An 11524-nucleotide genomic window follows, 5' to 3' on the forward strand; every position below is an offset into this window, starting at 1 on the left:
CAGAAACAAGAACCAAAATTTGGGCTAGAAAAACTCATTACAAAGTTTCTTATTATAAATAAAGAGAAACATTGCAATCCACTACCAGCCAAACCCACAGGCTTATCTCTAACTTCTGTTCACATAAGGTATATGCCCAGAATTTTTTGTCAAATGCCAAACGGACCCCTTCCCCTCTCATCATCTTATCCCTTTAAGATTAAGGGACTTTTATTTCCTTGCCTACAATTATATTTAAGAAGACATAGAAGCGTCCAAGTTTTAAATGTTATTATGCAACCTCCCCTCCTACAAACTACTCATTCTCCATCCAGAAAGGGTCTTAGAAAACTGGATGACACTGAGAAGACCTCTGCTTCTCCCAGTTCTCCACTAATCACAGCCTCAATGCCTTTATTGGACTTGAGATTACCAGAAATAACACAAATGTACCTTTTATGCTAGTTTCCTTCAAGCAGCACAAATTGTCCAGGCTTCCCATGTTTCTGTGATGCCCAGGCCCACATGTAAATGAGCTCTATGAACAGAGAGGCACCTCAGCTACCAACCCCCACCATCTTCTACCTGCTTTCATATTTTAGTTTTTCCATAGCACTTATCACCAACTATTCTATGTATTTTGCTAAGTTTTATTTACTAAATTAAGTGTTTAATGTATTTATTTTCTGTCCCTGCTAGAATAAAAGCTCAATGAAGTTTGGCATTTTTATTTTTATTTTTGCTACCTTCCTAGTGTCTAAGACAGTGTATGGTTCATAGAGACACTTGGCAAATATTTCTTGAGCTAGTAAATGTCAGCTCACTCCTGTGTATATTTAGAATTTAGCTAAAAACATGCCTATGAAGTACACTATTAATGTGAATGAATTATATAACTATGAAAACTGGTAAAAACAATAGGACAAATTGGGCTCCAATCTCAGTAATAAAATGTGAGTGAAAATGATATGTGTCCCTTCTGGATGGAACATGCTATAGGCAGTAGGAGATGCTACAATACCCCTTTCTCAATGCCTGCTGGGCAAAAGCATGAGTCAAGATGGATCCTTTGTCAACTTGGTTCTGAGAGTGACTACAGTAAGCAGGGACACCCGCTGACCCACAGCAAACATGTAACATGAACAAGAAATAAACTTATGTTTTATTAGCCATTGAGATGTGAGACTTGTTTGTTACTGAAGTATTACCTAGCCTATCCTGACTAACTCATACACTGTTTGGATTAGGAAGTTGCTATGATGATAATGTAACTATAGTGTAGAAATAATGAGGCTTAGCACACAAAACTGTAATTAAATTAAATAATGTCTATAATAAAGCACTTAGCATGACCCTTTGATTCAAAGTATGTCTTCAATAAAATATAAAAAGACAGGCCAGGCGTAGTGGCTCACACTCGTAATCCCAATACTTTCAGAGGCCAAGGTGGGTGGAGCACCCAAGATCAGGAGTTTGAGACCAGACTGGCCAACATGGTGAAACCCCATCTCTACTAAAAATACAAAAAAATTAGCTGGGTGTGGTGGCACTTGCCTGTAATCCCAGCTACTCCGGAGGCTGAGACAGAAAAATTGCTTGAACCTGGAAGGCGGAGGTTGCAGTGAACCAAGATCACATCACTGTACTCCAGCCCGGGTGAGAGAGCAAGACTCTGCCTCGGGAAAAACAAAACAAACAAACAAACAAAAACTATATGTAAGAGAGATCAAATATCTGTAATGTAACTGTCACCAAGCTTTTCAGCCCTCTGAGATCACCCCTTCATTCAATATCCAAGTAAAAGTGTTCCAGTCTTTTTATACTATGGTGAATGCAGAATGCAATGTCTTCCCTGATAATCCTTCAGGAAAATAGGAATGGGAGAGATTGGAGGATATTTGTCATTGTTTTAACCAAAATGTTACTCTTGCACTTGCCTTGGTTCTCTCTGCTCACCTTCTCTTTGATTCTACTAGCCGTTCCATCTCTATGAGATCCATTTTTGTCCAACACATGGATAATGCCTACCCCCTTCCTTGGCACAACAATTAAAATCAGTGCCCTCAAGTGGTTAAAGGACCTACTACTCAGAGGGATAGCATCTTGTTGTGTCTACTGCAAATCCTGCAGTAGTATTAAGCATACGTCAAGCATTCAATAACTACTTGTTGCTTACTCACTTGTGTGATTTATTTCTTTTTCATTTAAGTCAGGTCTCAGAATTTTTTTTTCAAAACATTAGGTAGTAGATATATTCAGTTTTTGGTCCATACAGTCTCTGTCACAACCACTCAGTTGCTATCGTAGTGTGACAACAGTTATAAACATTATGAAAACAAATGACCATGGCTATTCTGTTCTATTCATGACCAAGTTCTAATAAAATTATTTAAAATATAGATAACCAATGAATTTGATCCTCAGACTATAGGACCCCTAACATATTTCAATTACCTTCATTTCAGCAGAGAATATATACATTTAAGACATTTCCAGACATATTTTCTTCAACTTTCCTTCATTTTTGTTTATTCAACAACCTTATTGACTATCTACTCTGTCTTGGGCTCTGTGTAACATTGTCCCCTCACTAAGACAAGTATAACCCTGCTGGGATCTCTTTGTCCGGAGGTAAAATAGAGATGGAAGCACAGATAACAATACAATTTGGTGTGAGAAGCTGTATAATAAAATCTTCTTCAAACTGTGAGCAAATGAATACTATCCAAGAGAGTTTATTTTACCCTTCAAACCTCCTAGAAAAAACTGCCACACACTAGACTGCTAATCTCAAAAGTATATTCTGTCTGGTGGGGATTAGAGGAAGTCATCATTTCCATCTTAAGTTAAAAGTGAGCTGTTATTTTTTTTTTCTTAACATCTGGTTGTTTCTTACCTTAGAAAAATAGGAAGTAAAAATAATCAATAAGTATTTTCAAATAGAATTTCTTCCAATGCTTAAAGGCTATGTTAAATGACAAAACCTAGGGACTGGAAGTATCTATCAAAAATTATAATTCTGCCTTATGAGATTTAAGCAGGCCACTGTCAACCCCCAAGCAATCTATGAAGCTATCATAGTATCACCTTATTTGATATTGTAACCTGAACAATTTATAAACACAAAATAATTTTTGCGGTGGTGCCTTCTTTTTTTTCACATTTATGAAGTCATTAGCAAGGGCAAACACTTGCATACCATTCTTCATTCACAGGACGCTCTGATAAACCCTTGGAGTAGGCTGAGAAAGGAGCAAGAGCTGGACTCCTGCCAGCCCCTGGCACCACTTCTTGATGGCTGTACCAGATGCCTGAATCAACCTCAGCAGATGGGCAAGGCATTCTTCTTTTAAATTTGAAATTATAAGCAGAAGCATGAGGCAGTTCTTTGCCTTCTTTAAAGGAAAGGGAATTAAGAGGAAAGGCATTTAGAGAATAAAGAAGTAGAGGCCATTGACCTGACTTGTATTGAAACATCTCAGGCAAATCCCCATTAAGAAGTTGTTTTCTACTCAGAAACAGTGATGGCCCCACAGTCTCAGATGTATGCCCTCTTTTCCTGACTGCAGAGAAGTCTTCAGCTGATCAAAATAGAGAAGCACTCCAAAGAGACAGCTTTATCTCACTGAGCAGAGGACATCCAAACTTCTTTGGGGGACTATTTCCTCTAGACAGCCTGTAGTGGCCATGACAGCACCTTAAAAAATGTCAGGGCTTAAAAAGGTAGAAAGTCAGCTTTCAGGTTTGTGTTACGAAGGAAAGAAGATAGTTTAGTAAAAATTATTCCTGGTAGACAAGTATTCAGTAAGCTGACATGCTTTTCTTAAGCCAATAAGCATAAAAAGCGAGATGTAATGGCATTCATTGTCTGAATTAGAAACAAGGGCATGGCAAAAGAATTTTCCAAATGTGTCATGTTTTTAGATTTACGTTTTATCTTTTATTAATACATAATAGATATACATATTTTCGGGTTACATGTGATATTTTGATGCATTCATATAGTGTGTAATAAAGCAAATCAGGGTAATTAGGATACCCACCATCTTAAACACTTGTCTGTTCTTTCTTTTGGGAACATCTGAATTATTCTCTACTAGCTATTTTGAAATAAGCAATAGACTATTATTTACTATAGTCACTATACGATTTATGGAGCACTAGGTTGTATTTCTTCTTTTTACCTATATTTTTGTATCCGTTAATCAACCTCTTGAATGGGTCTAGTCTCATTCCGATAAGGTTACTCTGTCTACAAAATAGATTCTTCAGAGAATACAGTAAAAGTCCTGTATTACTTTAATTGGCCTTAGGAAGATAAAATCTTTTGGCCCCGATGAAGGTTCTGTAGCTGAAATACTGCATGGATTGGCAAAAAGCTCACAGTGTACACCTCCTGGAAGTGATATTTCATCATACACTTGGCTGTAGCAGTAATTCTGCTTGTAAGTAAAGAATTTCTGTAATCTTATTGTAGCAGATGAACACCAAGGAAGTATATAAGAAGGATATTTGATGACACAGACCATAGACTTCAGGATGAAGTCACAGAAGATTGGTTTACTCTTGGCCTTGGATTTCTTTGTCCAATCAGCACAGCGACCTTAACTACTCTCATCTTGGCTACAGGCTTGCCCTCAAACACCATACAGAAGGTCTTTTCACTGAGTGTCCCCATGTGTTGCCTCCAGACCCCATTTCCAGTTCTTGCTTGTCCTGTGCTGTTAAGCCTGATTTTTGGAATAATTATTGCTCTTTGTCTGTGTGTTTAGATATGACCTTTTGGTATCTCTTGTGCTTTTTCTGTCTATCAGCAAGATTGTGAAATTTAGTTTTCCCTTTTCACTTGCTTAGCCAGACTATGATCCTGGAGGTAAAAAGAACCCAACTAAACACAGAGATTCCCGCTGGCTTCAGAAAAGAGGTGGGGGTCTATTTTTTACTCTCACTGTTATAGATAATCTTTCCTCCCTGAGAGAGGACTGGGTATGCTGGCTTGAAGTTATTAAATTAGGATCAAGTTGAAGGTGGAGTCTTGAGGCCCAGGAGGAGAGGGTACACTCTTACTTGGGAGTTCAATGCTGGCATGGCTGAGAGTGCATTTCAAGTCAGAGACTTGAGAAAGATGAAAGAGAGCAAAGCCACTGAGAGATCAGACAGTAATATCCACAGCAGGGAATACACCAGAGGAGTCTTCACACCTTTACTGGCAGGGGAGACACAGGGCTTTGGTGCACAGGATTACTTTGGGTTAAGAGTTGAAAAGCACAGTATGTATTCAGAGAGACACAGAGTGAGACTAAACCCAGACTGCTAAGAATTGGAGCCCTTTCCCATTCTCAGACACAAAACTAATTTGTCATTTATTTGCTTTTCTCCCAGCCATGTGATAACCAATTATTACCCATTTCACAAGACTGGATAGTAACTGTAACATAAAGTTAGAACAAAAAAGGAACTAATAGTATTCACATGGTCTGAGCCAACTTTACAACCCTTAATATCTTTCTCTCCACTCTGTTCCAAAATAATTTTGAAAAGTTTTTCACTATACTTCTCTAAGTCTCAGTTTTATAATCAGTAACATCGAGATCACAACGCCTATCTCACAGGTCGTTTAAGGTTGAAAGATAATGAACATGAAGCACCCAGCCCTATTGATGGATGGCAAGGTACATTGTGCTCAATGATGCCAGCTTTGGGAAATATCTCTAGACTCTGTTTCTTGCCCTTATGGCTTGATCTGACAGATCCATCCTATTGTCTCAATCTAGTGAATGGCAAACTCTGAAATTACAAGGCTGCTAGCAGAATCTCCTATAGGTACAATAGGGTGTGTGTCCTGCTAAATTTTTTAAACCTACTTGGGATTTCTTCATTTTTAATATGCTTTAAAAACTCATAAAAGGCAACAGACTTGGCTTCTCTTGATCTTTAGCCTTAGGACGGGTTTGCAAGTTTCATAACAGATCCATTCTCCTGCATCGAACATTTAGGATCTCACAGGCCACATGACATATCAGCATGGTGGTGTCAACAGCATCTCATTTTAGTTCACAGTAGGAAGAAAAGAGGTTAGGTCTGAGCAAGTTCCCAGAGAGTTAGGCTTTTGGTTTCCTCTGATTGCTAAAGTTGGGAAAATCAAAGTTCAGCCAAAGCAAAGGCAATGGAAATTATGGTATCTATATCTGGTTGGGTAGTGTCACCCTAAATTTAATGTCCACTTTGTACCTTAGAACATGACTCTTAATTGGAAATAGGGTCTTTGCACATGTAATTAAGTTAAAGATGGGGTCATTTTGGTTTAGGGTAGGCCCTAATTTAGTGATGAGGAAACAGACACAGAGAAGGAATGTCATGTGACAACAGAAGCAGAGATTTGAGTGATGTGTCTACAAGCCAAGGAACACAAAGGGTTGCTGGCAACCACCAGAAGCTAGGAAGAGGGAGAGAAGTTTTCTCCCCTAGAGCCTTCAGGGGGAACGTGTCTTTGTCAATACAGAAAATCTAGACTCCAGAACTGTGAGAGAATAAATGTCTGCTAAGTCATCCACTTTTGGTAATTTCTCATACAGAAAAGTAATAGCAAGGAAACTAATACACTATTTTTAGGGACGAACAGTTGGGAACTAGAAACCCAAAGCAGAGTTAATGAAAATATCAAGCAAGTTTCAGTGGGCACTTATGATTCAAGAGGTTAGGTTAGATTTCTAGCAACATCTAGAAATAGAATGCTGAGTTGAGCCTGATTTTGAGCGAAAAGTACAGGACATCTATGCAGAAGTAGGTGAATCTCAACACTTCAGTATGAAAAAGAGAATGGGCTGTAGAAAGGGTCAAGTCCTCAGTGACTTAGAGGTGGGTCCCGATACTTTGAGACCCTTAGAAGAAGGCCTGTTAGAATCAGGAGTTTATTACCCTGAAAATGACTAAAACATTCCATCTGCAATGTGAAGCTGACTGATTACAAAGAAATAGTAATGATGATTGTGTAACTCTGATTATTAGGAAACAAATTGATTTACTGTTCTCATAAACGTTTTGCCTTGTTATTACTTTTCTGGATGAGAAACAGCCCTTAAAATAAAAATAGAGCTTCCCTCAGCTGGTGAAGGATATAATGTGACTGAATTATTAAAAGGCAAGTGTCACCAGAGTAAGCATAAGACCAAGGGCAGTCATGTTGCACTAACACAGCTGGTGCACTAGCTCTGATTCTAATGATGTATTCAGCATTCAAAACATCCAACTCTCTGTTCAGATATTTATAACACTTCCTGGTTGCTTTGAGGCTTTTAATAGGCCTGAATAAATCTGTAAGTATTGAAAATTTGTCATCAAATGGACTACACTGTAGATAACAAAAACTCAAGTTGTATAGAGCTATATCTATTCACTTTATTTTGGCTGAAGGAAAATATTGCAGTAATTTCTTCTTAGCATCACCAGTTTAAATGAGTTTGTCTCTTCGTTTAATTAATCAGGGAATCCCTCTTTGATTATGTGATAAAATGCATTGCTAAGATGATCCTTCTGTCCACTCAGCAAAATGCTGGGAGAGTTATTTCATCCTTTCTTCTTAATTCTTCAGGTGCAGTTTGCATTTTTAATTGCTTAAGACAATAATTCAAGGTTGAGATTACAGACAGAAGACTTAGACCCTTAAACTTTGTTCCTACACCAATAAACACCAAATTAATCCTGCAGATAAGCAACATGTATAATGCAGTATGTCGCAAATGTCATTCACTCATGTGCCACCTTCACAATTTCACAATTGTTGTCATAGTTGAGTAATATCTGGATAACTTTTTCTTATTCGTAAGTTCTTTAAATCAACTTTTATTGCCTAAAAGCATTTAAGGGAAAAACCATATATTACCACCATAAAAGGAAACCCAGTATCCTGGGCCAATATATATTGCAACTATAAAAATTAGTGCATAATTATTAAATAAAAGTAGTAATCAGTGAAAAATATAAATCACTTCACTTTTCTCCAATATAGGAGTGGTATCATTTTGGTAATAATGCCTGCTATGGTTTGGATATAGTTCCTTTGGTCCTGTCAAGTCTTGTGTTGAAATGTGACGCTTATGTTGGAGGCAGGGCCTATTGGGAGGTGTTTGAATTGTGAGGTTGGATCCCCCATGCATAGCTTGGTGCCATTTTTGTGGGAGTGAGTGAATTCTTATTCTTAGTTCCCAAGAGAACTGGTTGTTGAAAATAGCCTGAAACTCTCTGGCTCTCTCTGCCTTCCTCCCTCTCTTGCCACGTGACACACCAGCTGCCTTTCACTTTCTGCCATGAGTGGAAGCAACTTGAGGCCATCAGAAGCAGATGCTGGCATCATGCTTCTTGTACGGCCTGCAGAACTGTGAGCCAAATAAACCTCTTTTCTTTATAAATTTCCAAGCCTCAGATATTACTTTACAGCCATACAAACAAACACAGTGCCCAATTTTAAGAATCCCTGGACTGAAAGTAACAAGACATCTCACTAGTTACCTGAATAATGAACAAATGACTCCCCACTTTCGCCATCTGTAGGACACAATTTTATCTATAAAATAGAGATTGAATTAGAATCAGTAACACACATTCATCCCTCCGCTCTCACCTCATGTCCATAATAGACATGGCTAATTCATCAGAGCAATCTTTCCTGGGTGAGAATGATGGACACTTCTCCACAGTTCTCTCCCTACTCCCTCTCACCTTTGTCTTTTCATTAACATTCTTACCTGGTTAAGATTTTTCCAAACTTGGGAGAGAAAGATATTTTTATTCAATCCCCTCTTGTCTTTCAGCTATTGCCCTATTTTTCTTTTCCCATCCCAAAAAAACTTGAGTGAGTTTTCTTGTCTGCATTTGCTGTCTCCACTTGCTTACGTCACTCTTCATACTAATCCAATCCAGTGTCATCACTCACCACTGCATCTAAGCAGAACTGACTTAGGTCACCAAAGATCTCCTTGTCTTAAAAGTCAATGAACATCTCTTAGTCCTTATCTTGACCTCTCAGCTGCATTTGAAATATTAACCTACCTGCCTTCTTGAAATACTCTTTTCCCTCTGATTCCAAGATACTATGCTTTTCCTCATAGTTCTCTGGCAGCATGTACTGAATAATTTTTTCTTGACCTTAGCGCTAGATTCATTTTCTACCTTTCTCCAAATGGATGATCTTCTAGGAGGCTGATCTATCTGTATGGACAGCATCAATGGGCTTCCTTGTCACCTGACTTCCCATTGATTTGGCCACTGTAAGGCAATTGCTCCCCCTTCCAGAGGGAAGCCTGGGAGGGGTTGAGCTCCTCTACTAAGGCCACGGCTCCTGTCCAGCAGTCCTCTCCTGAAGCTACAGTCACAGCCTCAGCTCTATCTATATTTTGGTATTGTAAATTTTGGTTTTCTCTCCCTTCCCTTGCCCCTTTCAAACCTGGGGGGCATATTTCCACCCCCCTTGCTATCACATTATCCATTCTTGGTTTCCCTAAACTCTCTTTCATTAATCTCCCTAATTACCCCATTTGCCTGTGCCTTTTTTTTTCTCCTAGAATTGTGATTATCTATTCTCTCTAGATTCCTGAACACTTTTTTATGAAGTGTCACATAAATGTGACACAAATGCATACTTTTATCTTCTTAGAACTGTAAAATGATGAATGCTTCATTTCAAAACTTGAAATGTATTATGAAATTTACTTTGTGGTGCTGTTTTAATCAATGGATTCAAGTGTGTGTTTCCAATAGATACAAAGGTAAATCAATAGTCTTGGTAAATTTAGTGTGGATTTCTTATTTTTAGGATGGTATACAGGAGTAGGCTAAAAATAGTCTCTCTAAAATATTGGTTTCTAATTTCTGAAACCTGTAAATGTTACATTATATGGAAAATGGGCTTATGGCAGATGTACCTTTCAGCAATAACTTAAGCATATATTCTGAGAATGACTCTGTATGGCAAACACACCTGACAGCAATAACTTAACTTGATACCCTCAGATTGACCCTGTGGTCTAAAAAGAATGTGTGTGTGGAGTCCAAAGCTAAGGAATCTGGGAGTGGCCAACCCCGAGATTCATTCCTTACCTATGAGGAACATCTGAATTCCCAGCCCATCCCATGGAACATGGGCCATACAGGGGATCAAAACCCTTTGTTTTGGGTTAAATGAAAGTTGTGAGGTGTAGGCTGATATGAGAAAGGTGCTAAGTGAAAATGCCACATAAACTGCATTTTCTTTTTTGGGGGTGGTGGGCGGGATGGAGTCTCTCTCACCAGGCTGGAGTGCAGTGGCACAATCCTGGCTCAGTGCAACCTCTGCCTCCCAGGTTCAAGCAATTCTCCTGCCTTAGCCTCCCAAGTAGCTGGGACTACAGGCATGTGCCACCATGCTCAGCTAATTTTTTGTCTTTTTAGTAGAGACGGGGTTTCACAGTATTAGCCAGGATGGTCTCAATCTCCTGACCTCCGGATCTGCCTGCCTCAGGCTCCCAAAGTGCTGGGATTACAGGCATGAGCCACCACACCCAGCCTAAACTGCATGTTTTTTACAAGTGGTAGCTGTTCTTTTATCCAGCCTATTGACACTGGATCACCCTGTACATAAGTTTCTTCAATAAACCCTGTATCTCATTCACTGGCTCTAGGTCTCTTCTTCAGCCTGTCAAACAGGGTGTCACTCCTATTGATGTCAGCAAGGGTCTGGCATGACAAAGGCTCTTTTCAGATGTGATTAAGAATCTTGAAAACTATACTTTGAGGGATCATTTCTATAGTTTGTTACTAGAGAAGTTTCTCTGAATATGTAGAGCACCAGAAATCACGAGGAAAAAGCACAGCATTCTCTCCTGAGCATGAAGCCAGTTTTCAGCGTAGCTTCGACGTAACTGCCTTCAGACCTTGATGATCATTCTTCTCTCCTCCCTGGAGAGTAAGAGGGAGAGGAGGCAGTCTGAGTGGTTTTCTGAAAAACAAAAAAACAAACAAAAAAGAATCTTGAGATGAGGAGATTATCCTGATGGGTCCTTCAATCAACAGTGTCCTTGTAAGATGGCAGAAGAGGGAGATTTTGACTACAGACAGAAAAGGAGTTGGTGATGTAAACTCAGAGGCAGAAATTAGAGTGATGTGGCCACAATCCAAGGAATACTGGCAGCCATCAGAAGCTGGGAGACGTGAGAAATGAATTCTCCTCTAGAACCTCAGGGAGAATGTGGCCCTGTGAATACCTTGTGCTCAACCCAGTGATGCTGATTTTGGACTTAGGGCCTCCAGAACTGTGAGGAAATAAATTTCTGTTAAGTCATCAAGTTTGTTTGTTCTGGCAACCATAATAAACTAATACACAGGCCATATCTTTAACTCTGATGTATTTAAGGCCTTGGGCTCAACACTCTTCATTAATACAAGGCACATATGAATGTATGCAAATGTCTCATTTCACTGTAAAACATCAGTCTCCATCTCAGCTGTGGGCAAAGTGTGCTCATGCAATGGAAGAAAATGCACATGGATTTCTGCATAAGAAAAGATATTT

At 39.1% G+C, this 11524-nt stretch overlaps 1 non-coding gene across 1 annotated transcript; it reads left to right on the plus strand.

Moving 5' to 3' along the window:
- Window positions 1-10732: 10732 nt before the first annotated feature.
- Window positions 10733-10948, plus strand: LOC115835024. The gene has a single exon (XR_004029982.1). It is a non-coding gene; the product is annotated as a small nucleolar RNA U3 (small nucleolar RNA).
- The last annotated feature ends 576 nt before the right edge of the window (window positions 10949-11524 follow it).

The sequence above is a fragment of the Nomascus leucogenys genome, chromosome 4 (genome assembly GCF_006542625.1).
Source record: "Nomascus leucogenys isolate Asia chromosome 4, Asia_NLE_v1, whole genome shotgun sequence".
Classification (NCBI taxonomy): domain Eukaryota; kingdom Metazoa; phylum Chordata; class Mammalia; order Primates; family Hylobatidae; genus Nomascus; species Nomascus leucogenys.